Here is a 24,719-nt window from a genome sequence, read left to right as displayed (position 1 = left end):
AGGACATTTCATTCCAAAACAATGAATTTCACCTTTTTCTCAAGCGCACATGGAACCTTCTCCAGGATAGATCACATCCTGGGCCATAAATCTAGCCTTGGTAAATTCAAAAAAATTGAAATCATTCCAAGCATCTATTTTGATCACAATGCAGTAAGATTAGATCTCAATTACAGGAGAAAAACTATTAAAAATTCCAACATATGAAGGCTGAACAATAAGCTGCTGAATAACCAACAAATCACAGAAGAAATCAAAAAAGAAATCAAAATTTGCATAGAAACAAATGAAAATGAAAACACAACAACCCTAAACCTGTGGGACACTATAAAAGCAGTGCTAAGGGGAAAGTTCATAGCAATACAGGCATACCTCAAGAAACAAGAAAAAAGTCAAAGAAATAACCTAACCCTACACCTAAAGCAACTAGAAAAGGAAGAAATGAAGAAGTCCAGGGTTAGTAGAAGGAAAGAAATCTTAAAAATTAGGGCAGAAATAAATGCAAAAGAAACAAAAGAGACCATAGCAAAAATCAACAAAGCCAAAAGCTGGTTCTTTGAAAGGATAAATAAAATTGACAAACCATTAGCCAGACTCATCAAGAAACAAAGGGAGAAAAATCAAATCAATAAAATTAGAAATGAGAGATCACAACAGACAACACAGAAATACAAAGGATCATAAGAGACTACTATCAACAATTATATGCCAATAAAATGGACAACGTGGAAGAAATGGACAAATTCTTAGAAAAGTACAAGTTTCCAAAACTCAACCAGGAAGAAATAGAAAATCTTAACAGACCCATCACAAGCACGGAAATTGAAACTGTAATCAAAAATCTTCCAGCAAACAAAAGCCCAGGTCCAGACGGCTTCACAGCTGAATTCTACCAAAAATTTAGAGAAGAGCTAACACCTATCCTGCTCAAACTCTTCCAGAAAATTGCAGAGGAAGGTAAACTTCCAAACTCATTCTATGAGGCCACCATCACCCTAACACCAAAACCTGACAAAGATGCCAAAAAAAAGAAAACTACAGGCCAATATCATTGATGAACATAGATGCAAAAATCCTTAACAAAAGTCTAGCAATCAGAATCCAACAACACATTAAAAAGATCATACACCATGATCAAGTGGGCTTTATCCCAGGGATGCAAGGATTCTTCAATATCCGCAAATCAATCAATGTAATACACCACATTAACAAATTGAAAAATAAAAGCCATATGATTATCTCAATAGATGCAGAGAAAGCCTTTGACAAAATTCAACATCCATTTATGATAAAAACTCTCCAGAAAGCAGGAATAGAAGGAACTTACCTCAACATAATAAAAGCTATATATGACAAACCCACTGCAAACATTATCCTCAATGGTGAAAAATTGAAAGCATTTCCTCTAAAGTCAGGAACAAGACAAGGGTGCCCACTTTCACCATTACTATTCAACATAGTTTTGGAAGTTTTGGCCACAGCAATCAGAGCAGAAAAAGAAATAAAAGGAATCCAAATTGGAAAAGAAGAAAAACTCTCACTGTTTGCAGATGACATGATCCTCTACATAGAAAACCCTAAAGACTCCACCAGAAAATTACTAGAGCTAATCAATGATTACAGTAAAGTTGCAGGATATAAAATCAACACACAGAAATCCCTTGCATTCCTATACACTAATAATGAGAAAACAGAAAGAGAAATTAAGGAAACAATTCCATTCACCATTGCAACGAAATGAATAAAATACTTAGGAATATATCTACCTAAAGAAACTAAAGACCTATATATAGAAAACTATAAAACACTGGTGAAAGAAATCAAAGAGGACACTAAAAGATGGAGAAATATACCATGTTCATGGATTGGAAGAATCAATATAGTGAAAATGAGTATACTACCCAAAGCAATCTATAGATTCAATGCAATCCCTATCAAGCTACCAACGGTATTCTTCACAGAGCTAGAACAAATAATTTCACAATTTGTATGGAAATACAAAAAACCTCGAATAGCCAAAGCTATCTTGAGAAAGAAGAATGGAACTGGAGGAATCAGCCTACCTGACTTCAGGCTCTACTACAAAGCCACAGTCATCAAGACAGTATGGTACTGGCACAAAGACAGAAATATTGATCAATGGAACAAAACAGAAAGCCCAGAGATAAATCCATGCACATATGGACGCCTTATCTTTGACAAAGGAGGCAAGAATATACAATGGATTAAAGACAATCTCTTTAACAAGTGGTGCTGGGAAAACTGGTCAACCACTTGTAAAAAAATGAAACTAGAACACTTTCTAACACCGTACACAAAAATAAACTCAAAATGGATTAAAGATCTCAACATAAGACCAGAAACTATAAAACTCCTAGAGGAGAACATAGGCCAAACACTCTCTGACATACATCACAGCAGGATCCTCTATGACCCACCTCCCAGAATATTGGAAATAAAAGCAAAAATAAACAAATGGGACCTAATTAACCTTAAAAGCTTCTGCACATCAAAGGAAACTATTAGCAAGGTGAAAAGACAGCCTTCAGAATGGGAGAAAATAATAGCAAATGAAGCAACTGACAAACAACTAATCTCAAAAATATATAAGCAACTCCTACAGCTCAACTCCAGAAAAATAAATGACCCAATCAAAAAATGGGCCAAAGAACTAAATAGACATTTCTCCAAAGAAGACATACAGATGGCTAACAAACACATGAAAAGATGCTCAACATCACTCATTATCAGAGAAATGCAAATCAAAACCACTATGAGGTACCATTTCACACCAGTCAGAATGGCTGCGATCCAAAAGTCTACAAGTAATAAATGCTGGAGAGGGTGTGGAGAAAAGGGAACCCTCTTGCACTGTTGGTGGGAATGCAAACTAGTACAGCCACTATGGAGAACAGTGTGGAGATTCCTTAAAAAACTGGAAATAGAATTGCCATATGACCCAGCAATCCCACTGCTGGGCATACACACTGAGGAAACCAGAAGGGAAAGAGACACGTGTACCCCAGTGTTCATCGCAGAACTGTTTATAATAGCCAGGACATGGAAGCAACCTAGATGCCCATCAGCAGATAAATGGATAAGAAAGCTGTGGTACATATACACAATGGAGTATTACTCAGCCATTAAAAAGAATACATTTGAATCAGTTCTAATGAGGTGGATGAAACTGGAGCCTATTATACAGAGTGAAGTAAGCCAGAAAGAAAAACACCAATACAGTATACTAACGCATATATATGGAATTTAGAAAGATGGTAACAATAACCCTGTGTACGAGACAGCAAAAGAGACACTGATGTATAGATCAGTCTTATGGACTCTGTGGGAGAGGGAGAGGGTGGGGAGATTTGGGAGAATGGCATTGAAATATGTATAATATCATGTATGAAATGAGTCGCCAGTCCAGGTTTGATGCACGATACTGGATGCTTGGGGCTCATGCACTGGGACGACCCAGAGGGAGGGTATGGGGAGGGAGGAGGGAGGAGGGTTCAGGATGGGGAACACATGTATACCTGTGGCAGATTCATTTCGATATTTGACAAAACTAATACAATATTGTAAAGTTTAAAAATAAAATAAAATAAAATAAATCCTTAAAAAAAAAGTAAAGAAAAAAAAATTGGTTGTGGTGATGGCTGCATAACTCTGTGAATAACAAAAAAATCATTGCAGTCTATATTTTAAGTGAATGAATTTTATGATATTGAATTATATCAATAAAGTTGTTAAAAATGGGTCACAAGGAGAAGGCAATGAAAGGAAGATCCGATTAAATACTAGAATGAAATGCAGGGGAGTGTCTTATGCAATTTATGATCTTAATGAAGAATCTTCCTTAGCATTTGCTACTTTCCTCTTTCTGTTCTCTACTCTAGCTTTTTAAAGATTCTGCTCTTCGAAAAGTCACAACTTTCTACCTCTTTCCTTTTTTGTTTACTAATTAATTAATATACACCAACATACACAGCAAACTCATTCCAAAAATTATAAACAATATAGAATGTGATTCCAACGTTAATTCCCACTGCTAATGTATGGATGTGAGAGTTGGACCATAAAGAAGGCTCAATGCTAAGGAATTGATGCTTTTAAGCTGTGGTGTTGAAGACTCTTGAGAGTCCCTGGGAATGCAAGGAGATCAAACCAGTAATTCCTAAAGGAAATCAATCCTGAATATTCATCAGAAGGACTGATGCTGAAGCTAAAGCTCCAATACTTTGGCTACCTGATGTGAAGAACCAATTCACTAGATGCTGGCAAAGATTGAAGGCAGGAGGAGAAGGGGACAACAGAGGATGAGATGGTTGGACCACTGACTCAATGGACCTGAATCTAAGCAAGCTCTGGGAGATGATGAAGGACAGGGAAGCCTGGTGTGCTGCAGTCCATGGGGTCACAAAGAGTCAGACACGACTGAGCGACTGAACAACAACCAAGTATGAATAAAGGAACATTCCCATCCTGATCCTCTTTTTAGATGCTCATGTTTTATTATCCTTGTTCTGTGTTGTGTGCTGATTCTCCATATTCCCTAAATCATTCCACATGCCACAATAGGCCTGTGCAAGATTCATGTGTCCTTGTATCATAATTCTCATATTAAATTCAAAGAATTATTGCTTTGTTTTATAGTTGTAACTATTACAGTGCCTAATAGTGACTCCACTGATGTGTACAAAGTTACTGAATGAGCACTATGCATTTCTTTTTATCTTCACTTTCTTTCTCAAGAGCAATGATACCCCCCTTATCCAAACACCACAGCAGAGGAAAAACTGCTTGTCAGAGGTCACTAGGTAAGTTATGCTTAAAAGTGGAAGGTCAGGCAAGGTTTTTCATGAAGCTTTCTTATAGTTGATATGAAAATAATCAACTACTTTTCAAATAATCACTTTGAACAAGTGATGAAGCCATTTCAAAGAAAAAAAACCTTCCTGAAACTGACACAATAAATTTATAGTTTATTTAAATTAATAAAATACCATTACCCAAGCCATAAAAAGGGGTTCCTTCAACCATGAGATGAAATACTTGCCTCGTATGAGCTTAGATGAAATGATTGTTACTTTTCTACATGAGCATTATAAGAGATCAGCCTCCATTCTCTGACTATCAAAAGAACTGAAGATGCAAACCTTGAGTGTAACTGTGCTTATATACACTGGGTTATCCATAAATCACCAGTCTATCACATTCTGTCATATGACTCCATGAAATTCAATTTATCCCACATCATAGTATACCTAGATGATATGCAGAAGGAACTTGATGCTCTAAGAAGTGAAGATCAATATGTACAATTCACACTATTACTCTTTTAAATATGAACAACTGACCTTGTAGAACTAAAATACCAAAAATTCAGTTCCTCATATAAACCCACTACCTTTGTCAAATAGTTTATATTATTCATTTTTCCAGGTTTCTGCAAAAAATAAGTATTATAGTTGAAACTGAATACCACTGAATGTTGTTATAAAATACCTTCAGTTCAGTTGCTCTGTCATGTCCAACTCTTTGTGCCCCCATGGACTGCAGCGCGCCAGGCCTCCCTGTCCATCACCAACTCCTGGAGTTTACTCAAACTCATGTTCACTGAGTTGGTGATGCCATCCAACCATCTCATCCTCTGTCGTCCCCCTCTCCTCCCTCCTTCAATCTTTCCCAGCATCAGGGTCTTTTCCAATGAGTCAGTTCATCACATCAGGTGGTCAAAGTATTGGAGTTTCAGCTTGGGCATCAGTCCTTCTAATGAATATTCAGGACCGATTTCCTTTAGGATGGACTGGTTGGATCTCCTTGCAGTCCAAGGGACTCTCAAGAGTCTTCTCCAATACCACAGCTCAAAAGCATCAATTCTTCGGCACTCAGCTTTCTTTATAGTTCAACTCTCACATCCATACATGACTACTGGAAAAACCATAGCCTTGACTAGATGGACCTTGTTGACAAAGCAATGTCTCTGCTTTTTAATATGCTTTCTAGGTTGGTCATGACTTTTCTTCCAAGGAGTAGGCGTCTTTTAATTTCATGGCTGCAATCACCATCTGCAGTGATTTTGAAGCCCCCAAAAATAAAGTCAGCCCCTGTTTCCCCATCTATTTGCCATGAGGTGATGGGACCGGATGCCACGATCTTAGTTTTCTGAATGTTAAGCTTTAAGATAAACAATTTATAACACATTTATAAGTTGGTCAAGATAGTGTTTTAATATACACAGAAATTCATGTTTATGTTCTGAGAATCCTTTTACATGATCAAAGGCTGAATTTTCCAAGCAGGCAGATGTAGCTCATTAGATTTGCCGTGGACTGTGAAAGCCACTTGCCAATAGCATCAAAAGACTATTATTCATTTTAATCTCTCAAAGAGGACAGATCTTTCTTTGACAAACATTAGTGAAAAAACTAAGTTTGGGGCTTAGTGACTGGAATAGCTCAGCACAAGGAAATAACAGTGAAACTAAAGCCAAATGGAGATAGACTGATGTTCTAGCTTTTCACCTTCAGAGACCAGAGCTTCCACCTAGATTTCAAAGAAAAAAAAAAAAACAAAACCAAAACACCCGCTCCCCACAAACCCACATAGCAATAATGCACTTGCTGCATGCATAATGATCTTACCATCTGACCTGACAGAACTGTCAGTCTGAATGGCAAATTCTCTGCATATGATTGAGTTTTGTAATCTCAACAGCTCAAAATAGAGAACTTAAGGGGCCAATCAATTCAGTTTTGACTGTCAATCACTGTCCAAGCAATGTAGTTAATCAGAAAAGTCGGGATGACATTCAGAAATTGTCTAAATCCTTGTTCAGCAATCATAAAGACAACTAAGAAAACTCTAGATATTTAAAATTCTGTAGATTTAAACTGAATACTGACATAGCTAGTATATCAAAGATGAAAATGTAACTATCTGGATAATTTGTGCAAATTAAGTAGTCTTGCTTTTCAGGCAGTTTTAAATCTTGATAACTAAATATTCAACTAAAAGTTTAGCTGAGTAAATAAAACCTGATGTTAGGTTTAGAAGTTATCGCTAACAGGGGTTCCAGGGTGCAGCTGTTCCATTACTTGATCAAGGTGCTAAGTTACATAGGTATCATCAGATTATAAAAATTTACTGAACTATACACTTAAAATATATGAATCTTTGTGATCAAAGAAACGCCACATCCTCTAGTCAATTGCCCCATGAATTTAGTCTCTGAGAATTTGGTATCAAATTCCCATCTTATCTAGATGCTCCCTGCTTTATACTTACTTGTTTTTTAGCTTTTCAAGCTAAACAGTTTAAGGATAAACTCAAGTTAGATATATTACAGCAACAGAACATATTTCATTAAATTTGGGCCAATTATCTTTTAACTTATAACAATGAAAATGATTTCTATGCTAAAGACTTGTAAAGGTATTTTTTTAAATAGTCTTGATAATCATGATACTTTATTCCTGAGAATATCTACCAAACCACAATTCATGCATATTATTCTTTAATAGTCACAAAGTAGTTTGTGAAAAATATATATAAGATTGAGTATAATACTTCAGTAATAGAGGGCACTCAAAATATTTGATATCAATGACAGAGGTAGATCAAGAGATATACTAAGACAATGTCAAAAGTATTTAAGGAATATCATGATGGGAAAAAGAATGAAACCCAGATATGAGTTCCAATTATGCAAAATACTAGTCTTTAAGTTAATTTCTTAAAATCCTATATTAGCTTATTATTTTTCTAAGGTAGAATCATTGCTTAAGTTGGTTTAGTCCACTTTATGCACAACTTGGAACCATAAAGGGATCTTTTTTTTTTATGAGCCAAGTGTTATACAAATGTGGGATGAATGGGGCAAAAGAGAAAAAAGTATGCTTTTAATATAAAAAATTAACATGTACAATTTTATACATACCACAAGAATCTCAAAATTATGATAGTATATGCTGCTGCTGCTAAAGTCGCTTCAGTCGTGTCTGACTCTGTGCGACCCCAGAGACGGCAGCCCACCAGGCTTCGCCGTTCCTGGCATTCTCCAGGCAAGAACACTGGAGTGGGTTGCCATTTCCTTCTCCAATGCATGAAAGTGAAAAGTGAAAGTGAAGTCGCTCAGTCCTGTCTGACTCTCAGCGACCCCATGGACTGCAGCCTTCCAGGCTCCTAGTGTATGAGGCTAAGATAAATAGTAACTGGCTACATTTCTTAAAAAAAAAATTAACAGTTACATCCTGTGTTTGTTCTAGAAGCTAAATAATCCAAGAAGGCAAATCCGAAATTAGACTGTCGAAAAGGCACAGAAAGTAATCTTATTGGTTGATATTTTTTCTGTTAGTAATACAGCAACAATTTTAAATCAAATTCAATGAAAGGAGCACTTTTCTTCCAAAAAGAAAATTTACATTACCCACTATAGCTTAAAATTAATACAATGGGTCAAAATTCTGAGAAAGAAAAGTGGTTAAAGTTGGTCTTAAACTTTGGTTAAAATAAATTTTTATTTATTTATTTTTTATTTATTTTTTTTATTTTTTAAATTTTATTTTATTTTTAAACTTTACATAATTGTATTAGTTTTGAACTGTCTAATATTAACGGCTGTGCAACACTCAGTTTTTCCACATGAGTTATACTTTTTAAAATGTAATTTAGCAAATTGGCAGCATAGAGTAATAAGTCCAAAGTTCATCTCACTTCCTCCATAATATTAACCAGGGTTTCAATGGAATACTCTGCTTAGATTTAGGTTAGCACCCCAATGTTTTCACATAACCAAAAGCCGAATTAAATATTAGTTGGGTCATATGACAATGCCATTGCTGTATCTCATAAATAGCCAAATCTTGGCAATTTCATGTGTTTTAACCTAATACGAGTTTTTTGACAGTTCAAACTTCAGAAAACATCAAATACACACAAAAAATTGTTTACATGATGTGAAAATACATGTAAAAGATGTTTCCAAAGGAAACAATTAAATGCAAGGTATAAAGAGAAATAAAGATAGTGGGCTTTATGAGAAGGGGAAAAAATCAGGCAGTTCAACAGGTTACTGAAATACTGGTAGTGATCGATAAATTGACTTCTGCTTCACCTTTTATGAAGAGGCTGTACTTAGCAAATCACTGTGTAAGCTGCCTCAATAACAGGACTCCTGCTATCAAGTTTATGTGAAATGATTCCAACAAAGAAATTAATTTCTTCATGACAAGAAAAGGTTATCCGAAATGGGGAAAACACAGGAGACTGAGCTTTCTGCTAATAAAACAGACAAATATCAGTTTAGGCACTGAATTCAAAGCTGTTTTATGCTCTGCAAAATCTGAATTCCTTGTAGCTCATCTACTATATTGCTTTAGAGACATACACACACATATACATACATGTATATGTAGATACATACTTGCCTGTTATCTGTTTTTGCAAGTTTCCTAGTTTTAGCACTGAAAGTTTCATGATCTAGAAACTCAAGCCTAGGCAAACTGGGAAGATTAGTTACCCTAATGTACAGCTCCCAATCCATGCACCTTGCATGTATGTGCTTATGTGTATAACCCCCACACACTCACCATCCCAAGCCCCCCAAAATGGTTTCCTATAACTTACAATGAATTTATTATCTCTTTAGAAAATAAATGGTGTTATAAAAATAATCTAAAAGCTGTTACATGTTTTGTGACTATATTAATAAAATATGTAATCAGCAGTGATCAAATCTGAGAACTTAGAAATAGCCATTCATCACAAGCGATCAGACCTACTCTTTCCTAAAAAGTTTCATGTTTCATTTATATGTTGATAAGCATCAACCTCTTCAATTATGCTCCATTTTATAACTATGAGGAAAAACTCAGGCATTCTATAGGTTCAAATCTCAGCTTCACCACTTACCAACAATGTAGCTTTAAGAGAAATTACTTGACCTATCAATTCTCTACTTTCTATTATAGGGTTTTCATGATTATTAAATAATGCTGCTGCTGCTGCTAAGTCACTTCAGTCGTGTCCGACTCTGTGCGACCCCAGAGACGGCAGCCCACCAGGTTCCCCCGTCCCTGGGATTCTCCAGGCAAGAATACTGGAGTGGGTTGCCATTTCCTTCTCCAGTGCATGAAAGTGAAAGTGAAGTCGCTCAGTGGTGTCTGACTCTTTGCGACTCCATGGACTGCAGCCTACCAGGCTCCTCTGTCCACAGGATTTTCCAGGCATGAGTACTGGAGTGGGGTGCCATTGCCTTCTCCTATTAAATGATGCAATATATATAAAATGCTTAGCATAAAATTAATTCTCAATAAAAGTTACTTATTACTATCATTGCTATTAGTATATTGTATGGGTAAGAACTTGCAAGTGCACTGAAGGAGGCAGTCACCCATTCCTGTCTTCTTTGATGGAAACATTTTCTATTAAAAACAATTTATTTCCTTTTATAATATTAAGATTTTCAGAATTATTCTTTCTGAATGTAAAAACTAAGAGAATTCTCAATAGTTTACAAGGTTGTCCTTATAATAAGATTAATTACTTCTTTACATGGAACTTCTTCCAATTACTGAATTTCAACATTGGATATAATAGTAAAAGAAGAGAATAAAAATCAAAGCTCCTTGCTCTCTAACTTTAATAAAGTATAATATTTAATGGGCTAAAATACAGGTGGTAAAGTTCTACTTGTACTAAAAAGAACAAGTAGAAACATTAAATCAAAATAGAGTCAAATTATATTTTAGAGTTTGAGGAAATCTTTAAAATCATCTAATCCAATGCCCTCATTTTATAAGACCCAGAAAAGGTGATTTGTCCCATGTTATATGGCCAGAATCAGAAATAATACAAGAATTCAAGTCTCCTGACACCTACTGCAATTATCTGTTAATATGCTTCTCTCCAAATCACAAGTGAAAATCATAAGACAAATTCCTTTTCCAAAATTTCTAATAAAAATTATCTTCGAATACACAAAGATAATTATGGGGAAGTGTGACGAGAAAGATGAAGGAAAAATAACTAGTATTGGGTTGGCCAAGAAGTGCCTTTGGTTTTTTTAGGTAAAAATAAGAGACACATTTTTTGTTTTCACCAAGAACTTTATTGAACAATATATTCACCGTTTTGTTCCACTACTTTCTACCATTATCAAGGCAACTTCATAATTCCATCTTCCCAAAACCTTTTTATCTTTTTGAGCAAAGAACTATTCCAGGTACCTTTTACAATCTTCCAGGAAACTGAAATTCTTCCACTAAGGGACTTCTGTAAAGATAGAAATAAAAAGAAATCCAAAGGTGCAATTTCTGGTGAATATAGCAGATGAATCAGAAGTTCCTAGCCAAGTAACAGTTTTGCTTGGTCATCAAAGAAACATGCAGTCTTGCATTATCCTGATGGAACATGTGTTTTCTTTTGACTAATTTCAAATGCTTTTTGTCACGTGCCGCTTTTATTTGATCTAACTGGGAGCACTACTTGTTGGAATCAATTGTTTGGTTTTCCAGAAGGAGCTCATAATAAAGGACTCGCTTTCAATTCTACTGTAGATACAACACCACCTTTTTTGGATGAAGATTGGACTTCGATGTGGTTGGTGGTAGTTCATTTTGCTTGTCCCATGATCTCTTCAGTTCCACATTATTGTACAGTATTTACCTTCCATTACCCATCACAGTTTGTTTTAAAAATGGAACATTTTCATTAAGTTTAAGTGGAGAATTGCATGCAGAAATGAGACCAAGAAAGTAAGAAGGTCTTTTCACTTAACTTATGTGAAAGCCAAACATCAAAGTGAATAACATAACCAAGCTGGTACAAATGATTTTCAATGTCTGATTTGGATATTCTGAGTATATTTTGAGAGCTATCTCCTCCGTGGTGTAACATTGACTGTTCTCAATTAATATTCGAGTTGACTGCTATCAACTTCAACTGGTCTATCTGACAGTGGAATATTGTCCAGCGAGAAATCTCCAGCATGAAACTTTGTATGCCACTTCTGACATGTTCGATCAGTCACAGCACCTTCTCTGTACACTGAACAAATCTTTTTTTGTGCATTTCAGTTGTGTTTTTATCTTTCTTGAAATAATAAAGCATAATATGCCAAAAACATTTCTTTTTTCTTCCACCTTCAATATTAAAACAGCTATACAAAATTCACCAGTTTTGTGAAGTTTTTTTTTTAAATGAACACTGATATGACAGCTGTCACAATACAATCTAACAAAATTGTTTCGCATGAAGTTAAAGACAACTAAGCACTACTAGAGTTATCTTATAGGAAAAGCCAAAGAAACATTTTGGCCAACCCAATACTATGTCATAGAATAGACTTTGAAGTCTAACAGAGCCACCTCTGTCATTTCTCCCTTCTGCAACAACAGCCAAAGTACTTACTCTATCTGATCTTCAGGTTCCTCATTTGTAAAGTGGGAATAATACCACCTAGAACAAATAACATATAAAAATGGTTAGAACAGTACAAGTTGGGAGTCACACTACCAAACTCAGAATTTTAAAACCACAACCTACTTGTTTGACCAAATTATATAACCTTTTTGAGCCACATAAAGTACTTTAGCACAGAATATGACACATAAAAATTGCAACAAGTTTTAATTTTATCAATACTATACATAACTCACCAGGCACTTAGTGGGCAGTGAATAAAAAAAATAACTACCACCACCAAAACACCTGCTTTTAGAAGTAAAATAGATGACAAAGGTAACATGCTTTATAATGTTCAATATCATCTATCTTAAAATATGCCTACATATATAAAGTTCATTAGACTGGGATTAAATGTCAATTTTTATAAGTACATTAAGCAAGAGAGTTCCAGAAAAACATATACTTCTGCTTTATTGACTATGCCAAAGCCTTTGACTGTGTGGATCACAACAAACTGTGGAAAATTCTGAAAGAGATGGGAATACCAGAACACCTGAACTGCCTCCTGAGAAATCTGTATGCAGGTCAAGAAGCAACAGTTAGAACTGGACATGGAACAACAGACTGGTTCCAACTCAGGAAAGGAGTATGTCAAGGCTGTATATTGTCACCCTGCATTTAACTTATATGCAGGGTACATCATGTGAAATGTCAGGCTGCATGAAGCACAAGCTGGAATCAAGATTGCCAGGAGAAATATCAATAACCTCAGATATGCAGAGGACACCAGCCTTATGGCAGAAAGTGAAGAGGAACTAAAAAGCCTCTTGATGAAAGTGAAAGAGGAGAGTGAAAAAGTTGGCCTAAAGCTCAGCATTCACTTCATGGCAAATAGATGGGGAAACAATGGAAACAGTGACAGACTTTATTTTTTTGGGCTCCAAAATCACTGCAGATGGTTACTGCAGCCATGAAATTAAAAGACACTTGCTCCTTGGAAGAAAAGCTATGACCAACCTAGACAGCATATTAAAAAGCAGAGACATTACTTTGTCGACAAAGGTCTATATAGTCAAAGCTATGGTTTTTACAGTAGACATGTATGGATGTGAGAGCTGGGCTATAAAGAAAGCTGAGTGCCGAAGAACTGATGCTTTTGAACTGTGGTGCTGCAGTCCCTTGGACTGCAAGGAGATCCAACCAGTCCATCCTAAAGGAAATCAGTCCTGAATATTCATTGGAAGGACTGATGCTGAAGCTGAAGCCCCAGTACTTTGGCTACCTGATCCGAAGAAATGACTCATTAGAAAAGACCCTGATGCTGCAAAAACTGAAGGCTGGAGAAGGGAATGGCAGAGGATGAGATGGTTGGATGATATCACCAACTTGATGCACATGAGTTTGAGTAAGCTGCAAGAATTGATGATGGACAGGGAAGCCTGGTGTGCTGCAGTCCATGGGGTCATAAAGAGTTGGACGCGACTGAGTGACTGAACTGACTGACTGATATTATAAGTATCAAGTAAATAATTCTATAGCGACATATTTAAGAAAATCTGTGGCTTTCAAAGTATTAAATTTTAAACTTCTCATTTCACAAGTCAGAAAACATGACATAAAGTCAGAAGTTAGGTGAGAGCAGAAGTATTACAAACAATGAAATAAAGACAAAATTATAGCATCAGTACATTTGAAAATCTGTAGAAGACTGTATATAGAAGAAACCATATGTTTATTATGACATGGTTTTCATAAATTCCTAATCAAAAATATAATAAAAGGAAAAGAAACAGTAGAAAAATACATTCAACATATCACCATTTAAGAGAACCAATTCCCTGGTGATTAGAAAAGATCTATCTCTGAACTGGGTGGAAAGGCACGATTCCTAAATCCAAAGGGAAATTAAAACCACAAAGTTTAAACAAAACAGCATGAAAAAAAAATCAATACCTTACAAAATAAAAAGGTATCATTTAGTTTTCGGCTTTCTCTTTACAAAAATTCTATTTTTATATCTGATACATTGGTTTAAGATACTATCATGTGTTCAAGCTCCAGTTGTAGGAAAATACCTGTTTCTCTCTGCTACTTTTAAAGGTAAATAGGAGATTTTGTATTTAAGTTACAATGTGGAATACTTCAGAGTAACCTCATGCCAAAATGGCACATTTCTGAGGGATGCAAAGGTATTCAATAAAAAGCTTTTAAAGGCATATTTTTAAACTTGCAGCAGGAAAGCTTTTCTGTGTCAAGACAGTAATTCTTTTAACAGCATTGATCAAAATGTCATTCTTTTATGAGTGTACAATACCTTTTAATGGCATACAACAAGCCATTAGGGTTATACACCTCTGTATAGCAGACAGCTTACTGGAAAAAAGGAACACTGGCCAAGATACAGTCAGTAGGTTTTATGCTTCTAACAGGCAACCTTTTCCCCTCTAGCTGCTTCATTGTGAAGTCCACAACTGAAATTATCCAAAGATTAAGTGTAAGCTCTCTTCACTTCTGTAATTTGGAAGCATTTTCACAGAGGCATAAACTGCAAGGTCTAAACTGTATCTCTGTAGATACCATGAGATGGCCTTGAAAACTGCCTCTCACCAAGGGCCAGTGAGAAATTATTCATGAAGATTAGAAAAGAATGATGGTTTTATTTACTTTCTGGGGAAAGAAGAAAGTGAATTTAAAAAGTGTTATGAGATAATTACTTTTCATATTTATTTATAAAGCCAAATAGTAAAGGAACATTAAAGTTATATAATATTTTACCATAAAATATCTATCTTCATCAACTAATGTTGATTAGGTAATTTTTTGTAAAGGAAACCTATTTAAAAATCATCTTAAAACAAGTCCTTGTCTTTGGGACATTCAGGCTTTAAGAGAGAAAATAAATTCTGAAACTACTTATAAAACTTAATCACATGATTATACAAACTCACACAAAAATACTTTATTCAATTTACTAAATTTCTAACCATGCAGGAAATGAAGAGCTGAGGGATAGAACATAAACAGAAAGGGAAATTATTCCTGCTTTTCATGTTAAACCTTTACGGGTTTTTCACTGTTAAAGCTAATATGACTTGAGTGTAAGTAAATTCTTAGCATAACAGAAATATCCCAGATATTAATATATTGACTGTAGCCTAAATCTCTACCTTCTGAAAACTATTCAAGGCCTTTACAGAGCTTAAAAAAATGTTACTGGTAATAATTACAGTCCTGCACCAAAAAGTAAAATTCAACCTTACAGACAATACCAGATGAATCTCATAAAGCTTTTCCCTAAAAGAAAGTTTAAAAAGTAGAAGAATCTATCTCCTTTTAAAGGTGTGAATATGTAGGTGAGGGTGTGGGTATGTGGATGCATAATGGAAAGACAATGGTAAGAAAATAAGATATGTATACCTGTGGCGGATTCATTTTGATATTTGGCAAAACTAATACAGTTATGTAAAGTTTAAAAATAAAATAAAATTAAAAAAAAAAAAGAAAATAAGAAAGCTTTCTTTCCAAATTTTATCAAATTTTCAGGCAATGTAGAGAACAAGAGTATCTGCACTGACTCCATCATTGTGAAGTCGCTCAGTTGTGTCCAACTCTTTTTGACCCCATGGACTATACAGTCCATGGAATTCTCTAGGCCAGAATTCTGGAGTGGGTAACTTTTCCCTTCTCCAGGGGATCTTTCCAACCCAGGGATTGAACCCAGGTCTCCTCAATTGCAAGCGGATTCTTTACCAGCTGAGCCACCAAGGAAGCCCAATTTTTTGTGACCCCGTGGACTATACCGAAAACAACTGAAATGCAAAGTAATAAACAAAAACATTTTAAAATCATACCAGTTGATAAAAATAGTTAAAAAGAAAAAAGAAGAAGAAGTACCAATACAAAAATCTAAATGAAAGTGGAAATTCAGAGAAGGCGGTGGTGTGCTGAATCTGCTTTTGCCCATTTTAAACAGAGTTAAGATGTACAGATCTGGTTTGGAATGAAGGAGAGAAGACAAATAAAAATACCACCTAAGAGGTTGTCCACCCAAGAAGCTGAGAACTTGGTTACGGTGATCCAAGAGTCTGGGTTTAAGGGACTATAAGGAAAGCTATCTTGGAAATGAGCAAAACAGGGGAAAAAAGAGCAACAAGTTGCAACCACAATCTAGCACTCAAGTAAATGTACACACCAAATTCACATCACCTGAATGGGTCCAAATAAATAAACAAACATAAAATGGCATGCAACTCTTCATACCCCAAGAAGCCAGAATGCAACAAACACAAATGTTAACTGGTGGAACAAACTTATTAAATACATAAATAAACAAGGCACTGTGAAAGAGAACCAGTAAAAACAAACCTATAATGATTTCATGTCTTGGAATTATCACAAAAAGATTATATAAAACCCAGTTTAATATGTTTATAATAATTTTTAAAGTGAAAAAACATCTTCACAGAACAGGAAAAAAAAACAACATATGACATAAAATGCTCACATTTATACAAATTAAATATACAGTAGTTGAAATTTTAAAACCCAGTCAAGAGGTTTTCACACATTATCTCAGAAGAGACTAACCCGCCCAAGTAAAAAATAGCTAGAGAAAGTAGGTAAAATATGGAAAACAACAATGTGAAGGTATTAAAGAGCTACCAAAGGCAGTCAAGAAGTATAAAAGAGAAGTTCAGAAAGCTAAGCTCAACTTTCAGCATGGGCTTTATTAAGTCATTTGTCAATCCTCAGACAGGAGGCAGAGAAGCTAAGCAGAACTGTTCGTAGTAATCACATATAGGGGAAAAAATTTTTGAAGTTTCAGCACTCGGGCTTCCCTGGTGGCTCAGCCGGTAAAGAATCCACCTGCAATGCAGGAGACTGTCTGCAGTGCAGGAGACAAGAGTTCGATTCCTGGGTGGGTGGGGAAGATCCCCTGGAGGAGGAAATGGCAATCCACTTCATAATTCTTGCCTGGAGAATCCTATGGACAGAGAAGACTGGGGGGTTACAGACCATGGGGTCGCAAAGAGTTGGACATGACTGAAGTGACTTAGCACGCATGCACACATGTCTTAGGGAAGCACTGCTTCTAGGGGAGAGGACAGTGAGTGACTTAAAAGTGATACTATTTGGATGTTTAGTGGTAAGGAGAAAGAAGAAAACAAGAGAGAAATAATAAATGATCCTTCAGAAATAAAAGGAAGCACAAAATTAAAGAAAGGAAAACTTCACTTTCCAAACAAACGCACCATAAATTTAAAACACTGCCCTTCATTATAGCAACAGAATAGGGTCCTTTTGAACTAAGAAACCTTGTAAACTCTCTCACAACTTTCTATATAAACTAGTATCACTGGTCAAGAAAAATAAAACTTTTAAAATGGATCAGAAAACAGTAGGCAACAACTGTAAAAATTATTATGAAATAATATAGAAAATAAGAACAAAAACTCTTCAGCTGATGAACACTCCTCTCCAAAAAGAAAAATGGAAAAAGAAACCATAGAGAAAACTACAACACTGTCTCAAATTGAACCATATATCGTTAAACCAGTATTTACAGATATTTTTCAAAAACTTTAAATCAAACGTTCAATAATTCAGAACAGAAATAGAACAGAATTGGGCAAAAATCTTCACTTCAGGAAGATCTGAAATAAAAGATAACTGGTCTCATGAAAGAAACTGAGAAGACAAAAATTATTTTAGAAATAAAAAATCAATTATAAAGTACTCAAGAGAGAAAGGGATTGAATGAAAATACAAGGGGCACTGAACAAAAGCCTGAATATAACCAAGGGAATAAAACAAAATGAAGGAAGAGTGTAATAAGGATCAGGGAAACGTTATAACATACCAGAGAAAGAAAGAGGACCCAACATACATAAAATTAAAGAGCTAATATTTAAAACTAATTAAAAAAAATAACCAAAATAAGAAAACACATGAATATTATAAAGGTCTAAGAAGGGCCTGGGAAAACTGATACAAACAATTCTAAGATCTATTAAAAACACATAATTAGACTTTAAAGATAGAAAAAATTATCTGGGATCACTTGCAAAGGAAGAAAAATCAACTTGGGATCAGACTACTGAGCAGTAACCTACAAATAAAGATAACAGGAAGGTAGGAATCAAATTATTTTATTTAAACTGATGAAATTGAACAGTGAAATCTTAAGTAAGCAAAAGAGGGACAAAAATAAGGGCATTATAAATAATAATATAAAGACAACCACTAGAACAAAAATATAAACCTTCCAAACTGCCAAGGAAAATACAAAAAGGGAGGAACATAATACAAAATGAAAGCGAGGAAATGTAGTAACATATACATGTGTGTGTACGTGCTCAGTCACTTCAGTTGTGTCTGACTCTGCGGCCCTGCAGACTGTAGTGCACCAGGCTCCTTTGTCCATGGGATTCTCCATGCAAGAATGCTAGAGTGGGTTTCCATGCCCTCCTCCAGAGGATCTTCCCCACCAGGGATTGAACCTACTTTTGTTACATTTCCTGAATTCCAGGTTCTTTACCACTAGCACCACCTGGGAAGCCCCATAATATATGAGAGTCTCTTGGACTGCAAGGAGATCCAACCAGTCCTTTGTGAAGGAGATCAGCCCTGGGATTTCTTTGTAAGGAATGATGCTAAAGCTGAAACTCCAGTACTTTGGCCACCTCATGCAAAGAGTTGACTCATTGGAAAAGACTGATGCTGGGAGGGATTGGGGGCAAGAGGAGAAGGGGACGACAGAGGATGAGATGGCTGGATGGCATCACTGACTCGATGGACGTGAGTCTGGGTGAACTCCGGGAGTTGGTGATGGACAGGGAGGCCTGGCGTGCTGCGATTCATGGGGTCACAAAGAGTTGGACACGACTGAGCGACTGATCTGATCTGATCTGATTAATATAATATTTTGTTAGAATTGTGTCATATCAATAAATATACACTGATTTACCACTCCTATTAGAAAAAACCTACAACGTTGAATTAACTCACAAAGCCAAACAACTCTAAAATGTATTAGAGAAGCTCATCTAAAATAAAGTAATTCAATTATTAAAAATACAAGGGCTAGCCAATGTATTCTACGCAAACAGAACAATAAGAAAGTAGGTATTGCAATTCTGATATCAGGTACAGTAGAACTAACACCAAAAGCACTGAATACTAAAAGGAACATTTTATGATCTGAAAGCCAATTCAAAATAAATATAGAATAGGAATATATATGTGTCAAATAATACAATGAGTATCATGATAAAATAGAATCAAGGAGAAGTAAAGATGCAAAAAAATAAAGAAAACAAAAAGAAGATATCAACATACCAAACTCAATACAAAAATATAAAAGGATGAGGAATATATAAACTAAACAAGCTATGTCAATATCTTTATCTTTAAACTCCTATAACAAGTAATTTCCTTTTTAAGTACATATGAAACTTTCATAAAAATTAACCAAATGCATGTGTCTCAAAGAAAGCTTCAATATGTTCCATAAAGTAGAAACAATATAAAAATATTTTGATCATACAATAGAAGTAGAAATTAAAAACAAAAGATTATTTCACCATATAGTATTAAAATTTTGTAGCAATGTCTTTGGTGAAAGGGGAAATATAAACTGACATACTGAATGGAATGGTTAGATTTTAAACTACTAACAAGACCAAGAGCTGATGTGAATGTAGAATAATTAGAACTGTCATATGCTGTTTATTGGAAAACAAATGAAAACTTTGGGCAAAAGTTTGGTAGTATTTTAGGATGTTAAACATTTATCATATAATTCCTAGGTAGTCATCCAGCAAAAGTAAAAATCTATGACCACAAAAAACCTGTAGGGAAATGTTTATGGCAGCTTTATCACTAACAGCCAAAAACCTGGAAAAATCCAAATGTCCATTAACTGGCTAATAGATAAACAGATTATGGTACATATGTATAATGCAGTACTACTCACACACAAAACATAATAAACTGATACATGCAACAACATGAATAAATCTTAAATTCATTTGCCAACTGAAAGAAGTCAGATATAGGCCTCATACTACAGAATTCTATTAACATGATGTTCTCAAAGTACAAACCTACAGTGGCAATAAGCAGATCAGCAGTTGCTAGGGGATAGGTATGGGACCTGAGAAATGATGATAAAGGATCATGAGGTAACTTTACAGACTTACAGAAATATTCCATATCTTGATTCCATATATTGATTATGGCAGTAGTTTACAACTGTTTATATTTGTCAAAACTCATAGAACTATATTCCTAAAAAGTGAATTTTACCATATGTAAATTAAGCCTCAGTAAAACTGACTTCTAAAAAAGAAGCAATCAGGGAGTTGGAAAAAAAAAATTACATCCAAGAGAACAAAGATCAGAATGACTCCAAATAATCTTATAACACAAGGCAGAAGGCAATAGAATATTAAATTAGTACTAAAAACATAATTATATATCCACGTTAAAAATAAATCTTTTGGGCTTGCCTGGTGGTCTAGTGGTTAAGAATCTGCCTGCCAATGCAGGGGACATGGGTTCAATCCCTGATCTGGGAGGATTCCACATGCTGGGGAGCAATTCAGCCTATATGCCACAACTACAAAGCCAGTGTTCTAGAGCCCGTGGGCTGCGGCTGCAGCTACAGAGCCCGCAGGTCCTAGAGTCCATGCTCTGCGCCAAGACAAGCTACTACAATGAGAAGCCAGGACATCTATCTCAATGAAGAGCAGCCTCTGCTCACCTTAACTAGAGAAAGCCTACACACAGCAATGAAGACCCAGTGCAGCCAAAACTAAATAAATCTTTCAAAAATGAAAGTTAACCAAAAACATTTTCAAGTAAAAACAAAACAAAACAAAAACAGAATCCATTTCCAACAAGCCATCCCATAAGCAATATTAAAGGAAAACTTCAGACTGAAGAAAACAAATGAAAATTTGGATCTACAAGAAGAAATGGGCTTCTTTGGTGCCTCAGATGGTAAAGAATCAGCCCACAATGCAGGAGACTTGGGTTCAATCTCTGGGTGGGGAAGATCCCTTGAAGAAGGGAATGGTTACCCATTCCAGTATTCTTGCCTGGATAATTTCATGGACAGAGGAGCCTGGTGGGGTTGCAAAGAGTTGGACAACAACTGAGACACTGACACTTCATAAGAAGAAACAGAGTGCCAGAAATGGTAAGATGTAGGCAAATATTAATAAAATTTATGCTCATTTTCTTAATTCCATTAAAACCTTCTCACAAAGAAACTGCTAGACTTGGATGGATGCATGCTGTTTTCTATCAAATTAAAATAATACCAATCCTATACAAAATTTTTTTAAAAATAGAGAAGAATATAACACATCTCAGATCATTTAGTCAGACAGCATTGCCATAATGCTAAAATCAGAAAATCACAATAAAGCAAAACAAAGACCAATCTTCCTTACGAACACTCTAAAGAAAAAAAAAATTAAGATCACATTAAAAGACATAAAAACAATCAGGATATACAATATTCATGGATGGAAAGAATGAATATGGTAAAGATGACAGTTCTTCCCAAATTAATGTAGAATATACACATTAATTCCTATCAAAGCAATTCCTGTCAAAACCTAAGAAGATTTCTCATTAAAATTAATATAGAAAATCAAAGGGCCAAGAATAAATAAGAGAACAGCTTGGTGTGGGAGTAAGGGGAGCAGTTTAACCTACAGAATATTGTCTTCTTTCAGAGATAAGGTAATTAAAACACCAGAGGCAAATGAAATAGACTAAACGAGCTCAAAAACAAAGGCAAACATATATTTATAGAAACTGTATGGGAACATGACATTACCCATTCAGTCAAGAAAGGATGTCTTATTCCAGGGCTTGTACATTTTTTCTATTAAGGGCCACATGGTTAATATATTAGGCTTTGAAACTCATATAGTTTCTGTCACAACTACTCAATTCTGACCTTGTAGACAACACGAAAACAAGTGGATGTACCTGTGTTCTGATAGAATTTCATGTACATAAACAGATAGTGGACCAGATTTGGCCCGTGGGCATGTTTTCCCAAAAAGCAACAAAACAACAAAAAATTTTTTAGTTAAAATCATTTTTCACACATAATACAGAAAACTAAGTTTCAGGTGAAGTAAAGTTTTAGTGTGGGGGAAAAAAAAACACTTGATGATGTAAATTATAATCAGGACAAGCTACTGGAATTTCACAATAAAAATCATTTTAATATAAGGCATCCAAAACATTAAGGCACAAAAATTACTTTAACTCTTTAGGTTGATCAAGTATTTTCCTAATTAATGTAAAAAGATACAAAATCTCAAGTGTGAATGAACTTTCTACAATTCTAGAAAGCATTTCAGTGACTTCTCTAAAATTCTTAACCCAGTGCTCATTTGAAAGTGATAATACAACTGCTTCAAGGTTTCTCACTTTCCCACTTTCTTCAGAACAAGTCTCAATTCAGAAATTAAATGACGGCCATTTAAAAGAAGTAGAACATTTAGCTGCTTTGGCTGTTTCTTTCTACTTTTAAGAAATAGAAATACACTTCTAGAATACTAGAGTTCTTCCGTACAGATTTAAAACTCCCTGAAACTGATACAAAAAATTTGCGTATTATATGTCATATTGTACACAAAAGCTTCAAGGTTTTTCTTGCTTCTTAAAGGGGACTATCCCCCCACATATCCCCCAACCCCAAGAAAGTTAAATTCTGTTAAACCTCGGTTCCAGAGACTGGACATACAGAAAATCAAGTTGAATTATCAAATTAGAAAGAAAAGAGGATTTTCATAGTTATAGACAGGGATGTCAGACAAAATGTTCATTCATACTATAGAACTCCTTAAAGTGGTTCTGAATCTCAACTTGAAATTCAATAGTGTGGTGTGGTGAGGGGAGTCAGATCATAATAGACACAGAAGGTTAATGAAGAGAAGACTTTTCAATGGGAGTTATTTTGTTTGTTTCGTTTTTTAATGTTTCTGATCAAGCCTCAGAGTTTCATTTTATTCCAAAAGATCTATTGGGTTTCTTCTAAGATCCAGACAGTACTCGCAATGCCAATATGAAATGTGTCAACAGGGTCCGACCAAGGACAAAGTAATCATGTTTTCGACAGGAATCCGCTCATTCGGAATCAGCAACGGGGTCAAGATCTTACATTTCTGTAGCGTTTTATACAGAGCTTGCACTTGCCGCTTTCCACGGGACCTTTATTAAGTCTCAGTTGGGAGCAAGTGGACAGCAGCATCCTATTCCTTGATAAGGAAAGTTCTGGACTCAGTTTGTGAGATGTGGGGCGCTCCCCAGGACGCTCGGGAGTTTCCCACCCTATCACGGACAGGTAGAAAGTTCCTGACAGTGTGGGTGATGGAGAGCAGACTATAACTAGGAAAGAGGTGGGAGGGTAGGAATGAGCCGGGAGTCAAGTACGCTTGGGGGACGTGTAAGCACGTCAGAGTTGGAGGGTTGCTACTGAGGAGGGTTGGAAGGTGAGAGACACCCGTTTGTGAAAAGGGAGGGGAGACTCCCTCCTGGAACGACAGAAGCGGGGCGGGAGCGTTGTCTCTGAGATGAGAGGAAAACGTCGTGAGGGAAGATCTAGAGGCTGTGAGGAGGAGAACGGTGAGCCTGCCTCAGGAAGGGAAGTTCCAGCCCGACTGAAGTCCCCCATCTCGAGGCGACCTGTTTAACGCAGCGCCCCTGCTCCTCGGCCGCCCTTTTCGTCATTCTCCCCTCAGGGTCTCTCACCACCGAGTTTGTTGGCTCCTGCAAGACGCCCAGCACCATTGTCACCTCATGAACTGTCCGCGCCACAAATTCAAATCAGAGTTCCAGAGCCTAGCGCTCCGAACTTCTCCCAGAGTGAAGGACAAATGGACCAATGGAAGCCCCGCTGGCCACAGACGTACAAGATGGTGGGCGGGACGAAGGGGTGGGGTGGGCTGAAGAGCGTTGTCTTGACGACGGCTTCCGGTGCTGCGGTGACTTACCGCCGGAAGGCGAGAGTCCGCGGGAAAAGCGGTCTTGTTAGGTGGTCACTGTGGCTTGGGGCTGAGGCGGTCCCCTCAAGAGTAACCGCGGGCCTGTGCCACGGTCACGCCACTGGCCTTCGTTTCCTTTAGCCTTCTCGCTCACCAAAAGATTTTCCCGTCCAGTTATAAAGTGCAAGTTGTTTGCCAAAGGTAAGCGTGTAGTACAACACCATTCCCTTGTTTTTTGAGGGTAACGGAAACTTGAGTCCACTTTGTCACCAGGGAGCGGGTACTAAAAAAAAAGAA

At 36.2% G+C, this 24,719-nt stretch overlaps 2 long non-coding RNA genes across 7 annotated transcripts in view; one reads left to right on the top strand and one right to left on the bottom strand.

The window, feature by feature from the left end:
- The window catches only part of LOC123330436, a 248,184-nt gene extending 223,851 nt beyond the window's left edge, over nucleotides 1-24,333 (bottom strand). For 2 of the 3 annotated variants that reach the window (XR_006546378.2, XR_006546380.2), the window contains exons 1-2: nucleotides 24,190-24,318; nucleotides 12,415-12,462 (exon numbers count right to left, since the gene is read on the bottom strand). This is a non-coding gene — a long non-coding RNA (uncharacterized LOC123330436). Of the gene's footprint in view, nucleotides 1-12,414; nucleotides 12,463-24,189 lie in introns of all 3 variants that reach the window. The other variant, XR_006546379.2, reaches the window with a different exon arrangement.
- Nucleotides 24,334-24,405: 72 nt separating this feature from the next.
- The window catches only part of LOC102400551, a 187,855-nt gene continuing 187,541 nt past the window's right edge, over nucleotides 24,406-24,719 (top strand). For 2 of the 4 annotated variants that reach the window (XR_006546374.2, XR_006546375.1), the window contains exon 1: nucleotides 24,406-24,623. This is a non-coding gene — a long non-coding RNA (uncharacterized LOC102400551). The remainder of the gene's footprint in view (nucleotides 24,624-24,719) is intronic. The other 2 variants (XR_006546376.2, XR_006546377.2) reach the window with 1 other exon arrangement.

This window comes from Bubalus bubalis, chromosome 18, assembly GCF_019923935.1.
Source record: "Bubalus bubalis isolate 160015118507 breed Murrah chromosome 18, NDDB_SH_1, whole genome shotgun sequence".
Classification (NCBI taxonomy): domain Eukaryota; kingdom Metazoa; phylum Chordata; class Mammalia; order Artiodactyla; family Bovidae; genus Bubalus; species Bubalus bubalis.
This window is presented reverse-complemented; position numbering and strand designations above follow the sequence as displayed.